Here is a 13,236-nt window from a genome sequence, read left to right on the forward strand (position 1 = left end):
TCCCACCAGAGGAGTTTATCGTCACTGATGCCCAACCATTCGAAAGTTCCCGGGGTCCGGGGGAAGAGGCTGGGGACTTCCGCCAACTGTCTCAACAACTTTCTGTGGGTGAGGAGGACGATGACGATCAGACACAGTTGTCTTGCAGTGAGGTAGTAGTAAGGGCAGTAAGTCCCAGGGAGCAGCGCACAGAGGATTCGGAGGAAGAGCAGCAGGACGATGAGGTGACTGACCCCACCTGGTGTGCAACGCTTACTCAGGAGGACAGGTCTTCAGAGGGGGAGTCAAGGGCATCAGCAGGGCAGGTTGCAAGAGGCAGTGCGGTGGCCAGGGCCAGGGGTAGAGGCAGGGCCAGACCGAATAATCCACCAAGTGTTTCCCAAAGCGCCCCCCCGCGCCATGCCACCCTGCAGAGGCCGAGGTGCTCTAAGGTCTGGCAGTTTTTCACAGAGACGCCTGACGACCGACGAACAGTGGTGTGCAACCTTTGTTGCGCAAAGCTCAGCCGGGGAGCCAACACCAACAGCCTCACCACCACCACCATGCGCAGACATATGATGGCCAAGCACCCCACAAGGTGGGACGAAGGCCGTTCACCGCCTCCGGTTTGCACCCCTGCCTCTCCCCCTGTGCCCCAACCTGCCACTGAGATGCAACCCCCCTCTCAGGACACAGGCACTACCGCCTCATGGCCTGCACCCACACCCTCATCTCCGCTGTCCTCGGCCCCATCCAGCAGTGTAGTTCAGCGCACCGTTCAGCCGTCGCTTGCGCAAGTGTTCGAGCGCAAGCGCAAGTACGCCGCCACGCACCCGCACGCTCAAACGTTAACCGTCCGCATCGCAAAATTCATCAGCCTTGAGATGCTGCCGTATAGGGTTGTGGAAACGGAGTCCTTCAAAAGTATCATGGAGGCGGCGGCCCCGCGCTACTCAGTTCCCAGTCGCCACTACTTTTCCCGATGTGCCGTCCCAGCCCTGCACGACCACGTCTCCCGCAACATTGTGCGCGCCCTCACCAACGCGGTTACTGCCACGGTCCACTTAACTACGGACACGTGGACAAGCACAGGCGGGCAGGGCCACTACATCTCCCTGACGGCACATTGGGTGAATTTAGTGGAGGCTGGGACAGAGTCAGAGCCTGGGACCGCTCACGTCCTACCCACCCCCAGAATTGCGGGCCCCAGCTCGGTGGTGGTATCTGCGGAGGTGTATGCTTCCTCCACTAAAGCACCCTCCTCCTCCTCCTCCTCCTCCTCTGTCTCACAATCAAGATGTGTTAGCAGCAGCATGTCGCCAGCAGTCGGTGTCGCGCGGTGTGGCAGCACAGCGGTGGGCAAGCGTCAGCAGGCCGTGCTGAAACTACTCAGCTTAGGCGATAAGAGGCACACGGCCCACGAACTGCTGCAGGGTCTGACACAGCAGACCGACCGCTGGCTTGCGCCGCTGAGCCTCCAACCGGGCATGGTCGTGTGTGACAACGGCCGTAACCTGGTGGCGGCTCTGCAGCTCGGCAGCCTCACGCACGTGCCATGCCTGGCCCACGTCTTTAATTTGGTGGTTCAGCGGTTTCTGAAAAGCTACCCACGCTTGTCAGACCTGCTCGTAAAGGCGCGCCGGCTCTGCGCACATTTCCGCAAGTCCCACACGGACGCTGCCACCCTGCGCACCCTGCAACATCACTTTAAGCTGCCAGTGCACCGACTGCTGTGCGACGTGCCCACACGGTGGAACTCTACGCTCCACATGTTGGCCAGGCTCTATGAACAGCGTAGAGCTATAGTCGAATACCAACTCCAACATGGGCGGCGCAGTGGGAGTCAGCCTCCTCAATTCCTTTCAGAAGAGTGGGCCTGGTTGGCAGACATCTGCCATGTCCTTGGTAATTTTGAGGAGTCTACCCAGGTGGTGAGCGGCGATGCTACAATCATTAGCGTCACCATTCCTCTGCTATGCATCTTGAGAAATTCCCTGCAAACCATAAAGGCAGCTGCTTTGCGCTCGGAAACGGGGGCGGGGGAAGACAGTATGCCGCTGGATAGTCAGGGCACCCTCCTGTCTATTTCACAGCGCGTACAGGAGGAGGAGGAGGATGAGGAGGAGGGGGAAGAGACAGCTTGGCCCGCTGCTGACGGTACACCGGCTGATTGCCTGTCATCCTTTCAGCGTGTATGGCCTGAGGAGGAGGAGGAGGAGGAGGATCCTGAAAGTGATCTTCCTAGTGAAGACAGCCATGTGTTGCGTACAGGTACCCTGGCACACATGGCTGACTTCATGTTAGGATGCCTTTCTCGTGACCCTCGCGTTGCACGCATTCTGGCCACTACGGATTACTGGGTGTACACACTGCTCGATCCACGGTATAAGGAGAACCTGCCCACTCTGATTCCCGAAGAGGAAAGGGGTTCGAGAGTGTTGCTATACCACAGGACCCTTGCGGACAAGCTGATGGTAAAATTCCCAGCCGACAGCGCTAGTGGCAGAAGGCGCAGTTCCGAGGGCCATGTTGCAGGGGATGTGCGTAGATCGAGCAGCATGTACATCCCAGGCAGTGCAACAGTCTTTAAGGGCCTGGCCAGCTTTATGGCTCCCCACCAAGACTGTGTCACCGCTCCCCAGTCACGGCTGAGTCGGCGGGAGCACTGCAAAAGGATGGTGAGGGAGTACGTAGCGGATCGCACGACCATCCTTGGTGACGCCTCTGCCCCCTACAACTACTGGGTGTCGAAGCTGGACACGTGGCCTGAACTAGCCCTGTATGCCCTTGAGGTGCTTGCTTGTCCTGCGGCTAGCGTGTTGTCGGAGAGGGTGTTTAGTGCGGCTGGGGGAATCATCACCGATAAGCGTAGCCGCTTGTCAACCGACAGTGCCGACAGGCTAACACTCATCAAGATGAACAAAGGCTGGATTTCGCCAGACTTCTGTTCTCCACCAGCGGACAGCAGCGATACGTAAGCAATACGTAGGCTGCACCCGCGGATGGAAGCTACGTTCTCTCTCACCATCCAAAACGGGGACATTTGTGCTTCATCAATCTGTGTCTAATATTCCTCCTCCTCCTCCTGCTGCTCCTCCTCCTGAAACCTCACGTAATCACGCTGAACGGGCAATTTTTCTTAGGGCCACAAGGCTCACTCAAATAATGTTTTCAGAACAATTTTTATAAGTTTCAATTAGCTTAAAAGCGTTGGAACTTTAACTTGAACCAATTTTTCGTTACACTGGGCTGCCTCCAGGCCTAGTTACCACTTAAGCCACATTAACCAAAGCGATTAATGGGTTTCACCTGCCCTCTTGGCTGGCCATGGCCAATTTTTGGGATGTACATTAGTACTGTTGATACAGCAATTTTTGTGGGCCCTCGCCTACAGTGTAATCAAATTAATTTTTAGGCCACCTGCATTACAGCTGACGTTACCTCAGCTGTGTTGGGCAATGCAATGGGATATTTCTATGTACCGCCGGTGGCTTCCTGGCACCCACCCAGGCAGTGGGTCCACAGGGAGTTAAACCTACATGTGTCCACTTGTAAAGAACCCCAGTCTGACTGGGGCATGCAGTGTGGGCCGAAGCCCACCTGTATTACGCACGACATTACTACCTCAGCTGTGTTGGGCAATGCAATGGGATATTTTTGTGTACCGCCGGTGGGTTCCAGGGAGCCACCCATGCTGTAGGTGCACACTGAGTTTTTAATACATCTGTACACTTCTAAAGAACCCGTCTGACTGGGGCATGCAGTGTGGGCCGAAGCCCACCTGTATTACGCACGACATTACTACCTCAGCTGTGTTGGGCAATGCAATGGGATATTTCTATGTACCGCCGGTGGCTTCCTGGCACCCACCCAGGCAGTGGGTCCACAGGGAGTTAAACCTACATGTGTCCACTTGTAAAGAACCCCAGTCTGACTGGGGCATGCAGTGTGGGCCGAAGCCCACCTGTATTACGCACGACATTACTACCTCAGCTGTGTTGGGCAATGCAATGGGATATTTTTGTGTACCGCCGGTGGGTTCCAGGGAGCCACCCATGCTGTAGGTGCACACTGAGTTTTTAATACATCTGTACACTTCTAAAGAACCCGTCTGACTGGGGCATGCAGTGTGGGCCGAAGCCCACCTGTATTACGCACGACATTACTACCTCAGCTGTGTTGGGCAATGCAATGGGATATTTCTATGTACCGCCGGTGGCTTCCTGGCACCCACCCAGGCAGTGGGTCCACAGGGAGTTAAACCTACATGTGTCCACTTGTAAAGAACCCCAGTCTGACTGGGGCATGCAGTGTGGGCCGAAGCCCACCTGCATTAAGCACGACATTACTACCTCAGCTGTGTTGGGCAATGCAATGGGATATTTCTGTGTACCGCCGGTGGGTTCCAGGGAGCCACCCATGCTGTGGGTCGACAGGGACTTCACAATAGGGAGTTGTACCTGCCTGTGTCTATGAATTAAAAAGCCCGGTCTGACTGGGGCATGCAGACACCTTGACAGAATGAATAGTGTGTGGCACATAGGTTCCCCATTGCTATGCCCACGTGTGCAGCTCCTGATGGCGGTGGCACAGGATTCTATTTCTCATTGCTTCTGTACAGCATTGTGGGCTATCGCTCCGCCACTTTTAAAGAGGGTCGCTGCCTAGCCGTGCCAACCTCTGCAGTGTATGCCTGAGGTCCCTCGTCATGGCAGACGCAATTCTAAATAGACATGAGCGTGGTGTGGCATGAGGGCAGCTGAAGGCTGCGCAGGGACACTTTGGTGTGCGCTGTGGGGGGGAGGGGGTGCGGTTGGGCAGCATGTAACTCAGGAGAAGTGTCAGTGGAGTGTCATGCAGGCAGTGATTGTGCTTTGTTGGAGGTAGTGTGGTGCTTAGCAAAGGTATGCCATGCTAATGAGGGCTTTTCAGAAGTAAAAGTTGTTGGGAGGGGGGGGGGCCCACTCTTGCCGCTATTGTGGCTTAATAGTGGGACCTGTGAACTTAGGATGCAGCCCAACATGTAGCCCCTCGCCTGCCCTATCCGTCACTGTGTCATTCCCATCACTTTCCTGAATTGCCCAGATTTTCACACATGAAAACCTTAGCGAGCATCGGCGAAATACAAAAATGTTCTGGTCGCCCATTGACTTCAATGGGGTTCGTTGTTCGAAACGAACCCTCGAGCATCACGGGAAGTTCGTTACGAATAACGAACACCCGAACATTTTGGTGTTCGCTCATCTCTAGTTGTCAACTTGTCAAATTTGCAATACAAGAAAATATCTGCACTGTGAGTACCCAGACAAGCAGAAAAACTTTCAGTGAACAGCATTGATTGCCAGTGTTTGAATGTGTGGAACATATTCACTTTAATATACTGTAGTGATGTGCAGGTGTATAGTTTTCTTTACCTTGACTCTTAATTTGGCATTTTACCCCGGTGTGCTGTGCTATTATGGTGGTTCGAGTACACTTTGAATAGCTTTACAATGGTTTTTGTTGTGTTAAAATAAGAGAATAACAGCTTATTAATGGGTTATAATAGCATAACTTCCTGTGTCGTGCCATCACCATCAAGCTAAAATTTGTTGCATCTGTAACAGATATCACATGTACATTATATGTATGTAATAATAGGTCAGGAAACTGTTTTATACACATATATATATATATATATATATATATATATATATATATATATATATATATATGTATATATATATATAAAGTTTACTGACATACAAAATCTGTGGATTGCGGATTTTGTGGTGGATTTGTTCATTGCGAAAAGCCGTTTATCCTACATTGTAAATCCAGAAGAAGGGCTTAATCACATGGGCGTATATGTATCACTTTATGCAGCCGTGATTTTCTCTAGCAGAATTCTCGCCCATTAATAGTATATGCGGGAAAGATAGTGCAAGACCTATCTTATTCTTTTTGGGGGGTTTTCAAACTCCAGTGCTATGACGTGAAGTTTAAACAGCCCAAGATGGCAAAATAACCCCGTTCATGTGCAAATACCCTTAGTAGCAATGAGCGTAGCTGTGCATACAGCTGTGTAAAGCTGCCCAAAGGCATATATAATGAAATCAACCAGAAGTTGGGCCTAATGTAATATAGAACAAAGTGAGGACAACCAACACATATACTTTCTTCCATTTCCTCTTTGATTTATTGAATCTTTTACAAAATAGAGTTCAAAACAGATAATGAAAATTTCAGATAAGAAACAGACCTAATTGTATTCTACAGGTTGTGAGTATCAATGAGTAAGGACATGTTCAAATATTCCCCTACAAGAAGCTAAATCCTAAATGGGCAAGTTACTTATAAACGAGCAACTGTCCAGTATACTCTTGGATTACTAGTTTCTTAAAGTCCTTACATAATCAGTTCCTTAAGATCTGTCAACCTAGGATGGGTTACACTCACCCCCACCTGTCTACTCATGCCACTGCCCTGGCCTCATTTATTTTTTTGTATTTGATACTTCTCGAATGTACAGGCTGTCCTAGGTCTCCCATGCCTATCCCTTCTCATATCTGCCCAATCTTACTTTGCTCTTCTCCCACTTTTTCCTTATCCCTCCTCCTCTTCTCTGCCTTTGTTTTCTCCTCTTTTATTCTGTTACTTTACCTGCACTCCATGGGTAGTGCTTAATTATTGTTTTGATGCCTTTAGAGAAATCCACGACCATATTCTCTTAGGATAAAGTTACCAGTCCTCTTTTTTGTGTGTGAGCTAACGCCATATCTTTACACACGTGACCCTGCTTGAATCTCTCAATGATGTTCCATTTCTACATTTGTTCCTTTTAGCTCAGCTGATCTCTCCTTTTGGACCCACCGATTTTGTTTATAATACCATTTGTGCTATTTTGTGTCTTGGGGTACCTTGTGTCTACAGTAATGAAACACTGAATTTATCTCGGAAGTTACATGAAGCTGCAACTATCAAGCAATAGAACAAATAGTTGGGCACTCCCTAAAGTGAGGATAGAAATAAAATGAGCTGCCAGTTTAACCAGGCTGGCTTTCTTAATGTCCTTTTTAGCATTGGGAACCTTGTATTTGTTGTCTGCTACTAGAGATGAGCGAGCATACTCACTAAGGCAAACTACTCGAGCGAGTAGTGCCTTATGCGAGTACCTGGCCGCTCGTCTCTAAATATTCGGGTACCGGCGGGGGAGAGTGGTGAGTTGCGGGAGTGAGCAGGGGGAAGCGGGGGGAAGAGAGTGAGAGAGAGATCTCCCCCCTGTTCCTCCCCGCTCTCCCCTGCCACTCCCTGCCCCCCGCCGGCACCCGAATCTTTAGAGACGAGTGGGCAGGTACTTGCATAAGGCACTACTCGCTCGAGTAGTTTGCCTTAGCGAGTATGCTTGCTCATCTCTATCTGCTACCTTTCAGACCATAGTCTCATGCAGCTGGAACCCAATATTCTCTTATCAGCGGAGAAACAACACGAATGCTGTGTCTGATGTCTGAGTAGTATTAGTATCTGGAGATAATAAGTATCCCCTTCATGCTTTGTCTAATGGTATTTACAAACAGCCTATCAATTTAATGAACACTAATGCCTCTAACTAGTGTAAATGAATACAAAAACAATGCACAAAACACCATCTAAGTACTTTATTAGAACTACCCCTTTAGTACTTATCAAGTTAGTGAATTGTAAAAAATACATTCTATTTACTTCATAGTATAAAAAATACAAGCAAATAAATTAAAATCTTTCATTCGTCTAACAAGTCCATAGTCAAAAACATTTGCAAAGAAGAAAAAACGCTGCTCTCCAATGACCCCCTAATCCTAGTAACAAGACTGCACACACTGATACATTCTCAGAGGAGAATCTATTTTATAGACTTCCCACTAAATCGAAGTGTGAGTACAACTTTGCCTTTGAAACCTTTCCAATGAAAGTCTTCTATCCCAAATGAAATCAGTTCAGGATCACTATAGGATTTATGGAATTAATCTGCTCTTACAGAAGTGCCAATATCAAGTGTTAAGAAATGTAAGAAGCGTGTTTCAAATGAGGTAAAAGGGTAATTCTTGGGGGGTTTCAGATTCTCCAACAATGCTAAACTCTTAAAAGGGAACCCGTAGCATTGAAAATACAGTCCATTCTGCAGGCAGCATTTTATAGAGCAGGGAGAGTTGAAAAGATTGATCTATAGTTTTGTGGGAAAAGATTAACTATAAATTGTATTTTGTACATTTACATTTCTGTTTATGCTGAGCTTAATAGTCAAGTAGGAGGTCCTATCAGTGTTTGGCAGCTATTTCTGTAAGCATAGTCATGGACAGATAGCTGCCAATCACTGATGGGACCGCCCACTGGACCTTTAAGCTCACAATAGACAGACATTAAAATTAATATAATAGAAGTCATACTGAATCTTTGCCATAAGACTCTATAATAATCTGCTCAGCTCCTCCTGCTGATGCCTGTCATTTGGACAGATGAAGGTTCCCTTCAAATTTGATGATCTGTTTGGTTGTGAACTCTACACCACAGATCACATTTTTAGTACCTGATCTTAGCATAAAATCAGAAATTTCACAAAGTCTCTAAAACTGTACCAAATCTCACAGTCATTTCCCCAATGTTCCAGACCATGTAAAGTAATATCTAAAGATGATAGTTTCTATTCTTAGTTAGTCTGAACATGTTTAACATCAAAATCTGCCATTTTTTGTTCTTCAAGAAAATGTAAACTTCATCCTCAATGTTATTATAGACATAATTGCCTTTTCCATCTGACTAACTTAGCAACTATTTACATTTCCCTCAGGTCTTCGTTCTTAGAGCGTCTTCCACAAAAAAGTTCTATGCCGTTCCTTTATTTCTACTGACAAGATACTAATTAACAAATATGAAGACACTGTTCACATACGTTTTTGTGCTCTACATAACATCAGTAGGCCAAATCATACACTCAAAAGAGTTGCATCTAGCTAGCATTACAGCTACCTTACTCCGTTAGACTTTGGCAACACAAAAATACCTAATCTCTACCAGCCAACAATATCGAGAAAATACATGCAGAACTATGGATTAACACCAAATTGTCACTGTACTATTTGCAAATTGCACCTAAAACGGACATTTGTCATACCTGGAACTATTTCCCATTGAAAATTGTCCAGTCTTGGTAAGTCTTTACTTAATTTCTTGCAGAATGGAATCTGGTGTAATCTTCTGGTGCTGCAGCTCAACCATGTCAAGATCCAGAAATGTTCTTCTGTAAATCAATGTTGCATCCCATTTGTCTTTTATCACTTTCTCCTTCACTTAAACCAATCTAATCATTTCTGAGATGCTGTAATCATACCATCTGGCACCAACAATTACTCCACAGCCAAAGTCACTCGGATCACGCTCCATAGTGTCACTTAAATGGAGCTGAGCTTCAAAGTGCTGCAGTATCAGACACAGACGTTACAAAGTGTGACTGGTAAATAATATAGGGGTTGCGGTGCTTGCCAGAACCCTGTGGGTCCCTTCAATCAGCTGATTGGCAGGGGTTGTACAGATAAGCCATCAATATCCACGATCCGGAAAATTCTTTAATGCATTTGCAAGTTTATTTCAAACTCAACCAATCTATAAATGACTATGATAGCTCATTAATGTTATCATTACCAAATAAAATTAAATACTTGTTTATTAAGTGAATGCAACACTTCTTTCATGTATATCTGTCATAAGGCCAAGTGCTCTTTGCATGAAACTGGCCATGAATGTAAATTAGTAAAAGGTTGTCTCTAATTTATTGAAATGTAGTCTTCTAGCACTGATCTTGAGGATCAGGGCTTAAACAGATGAGTGTCTTTTAGGCCACATAACGGCATGAAACACAACCATTGATTTCAATGGTTTTGTTTTCCCCACAGGGATTCAGATAGGACTTACCCTATCTTTTTTGCACTTTGTTAACTCTTACCAATCCACTGTCTGACATCTAAAGACATTATGATTTAAGGCTGTACAGCTCCGATGCTTGAAGACGTCCGTCGGGCTTCTCTTGCTGTATATTGCCAGCCTCTCTGCTGTCGGAGCCTATCCAACGTGTCACCTCATGCAGTACTGGCTTTTACCAGCAGATGGTGCCGCTGTATAACAGCTGAAAAAGAGTAAGCCTTCTAGGAAAACCAAGATACAAATTGGATTGGAAAGGGTTAATACTACATGTAAGACAGATTGGGTTGGATCTATCTTCCTGCTTTTTTTTTTCAAACTTGTGTGCTATAGCGCAGAGTTTTAATAGTCCAAAAAAGAACCCTGGTTCATGCGCTAATACGCTTCTAGCGGTGAACGTATTATAGTGCATGGGTCCACGTGTTTTTTCCCGCATGCTGTAAAATCTACATGATTCAGACTTCATATGTAGCATAGTATTCATAATGTTAAAGGCTCATTCACAATTTGTATTGGTGTGTAGTCTGTTTAATTGCATTTACTACATCAGTAGTCAGATGGTAAATGTGCATGAATAGGATTTTAACCAATCAGACATGGAAGATTGAGCTGAACATTGGCTTTGCAAACAAAGTTTTGAACAAAAAGCCCAGAATCACTGCAAAAAATGTTTTATGTATGGACTGGTGTAAAGCTGAAGTGCTTAGATGGATGGATTGGTATATAGGTGTTTCACCCCGCCCCAGTTTTTGGCTCCTCCCCGCTGTGATGTGCCTGTTTTGGCCCCTCCCCGGCGCGACGCAGCGCACGTCATTGACAAATTTTTTGGCTGGCAGACAGGGGAGAGAGGACCTAGAGGGAAAAAAAAAGCTCGGCACCCGGCGTCCCAAATACAAAAATGCTCGAGTCTCCCATTGTAGTCAATGGGGTTTGTTACTCGAGTAGAGCTCTCGAATTTTACGAAAAGCTCGACTCGAATACTGTCGGTGATTTACCCTATTGAGTCTTAGAATAAGCTTCACCATAAGATTAGAGACAAAAAGTCTTACAATCCGTTCATCCTTATGGGAAGAGTTACAGAAGTATTGGGTTGAAACGTCTCCCGAATGTCTTCAAATACTGAAAGCTATAAATAATACAAAATCTCTGCAAAGCTGTATTGGTTAAAAATGGAGGATCCTTGATGCTTTGATAAATGAAACATTTAATGATTAGAACACTTCAATTAAATAAAAATAGTTCTGACACCAACATTGAAATGACCATGATTGTTGGCCAATTTCATAACACCGTATAGGGATTTCCTAATTTTATACAAATGAAGCTCAATCATCATATAATAAAAAGTTCTCTACCTTTATAATTTTGAGATTCAATTCCTTTGCTTGCTATAAATGGATGAAAACATTGGGGCAGATTTATTTATACTGTCGTAGATTTAGACAGCATAAAACTAGACAAAGCAGATACCAAACTTATCACAATGGTGCACGTAAATTTGGCCTAGGAATATTTTCTATTTCTTACACCACCTCCTCGTTGGTTCATGTTACACCGATATTTTGCACCAAATAATGGTGCAAATTGTATACTGTTAATACATCTTACACATTCTACAACTCCACTTAGACACACCACCTTTTCTAGACACCTTTTAAAACTGTCAAGTGAGATATAAAAAGTGTCTAAAACACATAAAAAATTTGGCAGATTGCATTTACCATATGGCAACTTTTGGCATAATTTAAGACAGAATTTTGGTGCATTGTACTTAGTAAATCCCCCTTTACTGTTGTTTGCATGCTGGTACACACCTAATATTTTTCCAAGGTAAGATGTAGGTAGAATTGTAATCAGTTGAGGCAATTCTCTGTACCTTACAGCCTTGATTTTCCCTTCTATATGCCAGAAAGTTTATTTAGAAACTAAACTAACTAAATAACATTATCGAAAGACAATACAATCAATACAAAGACATTACAACATAATAGATATGGGGAACGGAGGACTCTTGAGTAACCTTCTTGTAGCTTAAATTGAGTTTATATTAAGATATATTCAAGATGTTGACCTTAATTCTGAACTACTGTAAAAAGAAATAATCACTCAACAACTCCTTGGTTTTATATACATGACTTATGATCTGAAAATATTCCAAATTAACTACCTTATACACTTGAAAATCAAATTAGTCCATAATGAAGTCTGGTGTTCCTCATGCAGATCTCCATATAGCTAACATGCTATGGGTATTCTTGGACGGAAACTCTACTCATTGAGACATAAGACATGTCATTTGCCTGTTATTCTACTTTGGCATTGCAGTAACTGTAATGTATTCTCAGAAATGTCTGCATGTAGATCATGAGGTGTTGAGCGAGTCTACACTTTCTTCAGTATGGGAGGTAAGAATTTAATCCTGCCCCTTTCATCTTTGCCACCCACGTCAATGTTTGGCCTGAATGCACTGTGTTCTTGACAGGTTGGCAAAATTTTATGAAAATTTTGAATGATTGTAAATTTTAAAGTTGGAAAGTGGATACTTTTTGAGTTTCTGCAAGCTGTTTAAATAGCACACTTTCTTCTTTTTTTATCACTTTGGCAGAACAGACAAAACTTTTTAAAGTTGGCAGAAATACGACTTAAAGAGGTTGTTCAGGATTAGGAAAATGGGTCTGCTTTTTAGCCAGATATGGTGCCACTCATGTCTTCATGTTTTTATCAACTATGCTTGGCATTGAGCTTATTTCTAAGTAAATGGGGTTGAGAAGCAGTTCTGGATGCAACCCATATATAGAAGTGGAACTGTTTATAGGAAAAAAGCAGACCCTTTTTAAAAAATCCAGGACAACCCCTTTAAGAGTCAATATAAAAGTAGCCTCTGAAATTCTAGTTACATAATTGATGAATCTTGTCAGGATCAGCAGCTGTGGACCCGCTGTACCACACATTGGTTTGACTTTGGGCCAAATCCAGTGGGCTTCATTCTTTCACCACACCAGTCTGGATCTGGGCTTTGCTGAAAGGTCCCCAAGCCGTTACATTGTAAATGGTCTCAGTTATGTGGCAGCTGACACTAGAATAAACCAAAGTTTGTGAACGGAGACATAGTCAGAGAGATTCAGATAGAGGCAGGTAGTGTAACTTCAAAACAAGTGACAGTCCAGAAATCAAGGAACAAAAAGCAGGTTCAATATGGTACAAACAGGCCAGAAGTCGGGGTAGGGAACAGACAGGAGAATGGTTAAAGAGACCAAGGTCAGGAGTGGAGAATGCAGAGAATTCAGATGTAGCCAGAGGTAGAAACCAGGAAGTCAGCACAAA

Source organism: Eleutherodactylus coqui, chromosome 4 (genome assembly GCF_035609145.1).
Source record: "Eleutherodactylus coqui strain aEleCoq1 chromosome 4, aEleCoq1.hap1, whole genome shotgun sequence".
Taxonomy (NCBI): domain Eukaryota; kingdom Metazoa; phylum Chordata; class Amphibia; order Anura; family Eleutherodactylidae; genus Eleutherodactylus; species Eleutherodactylus coqui.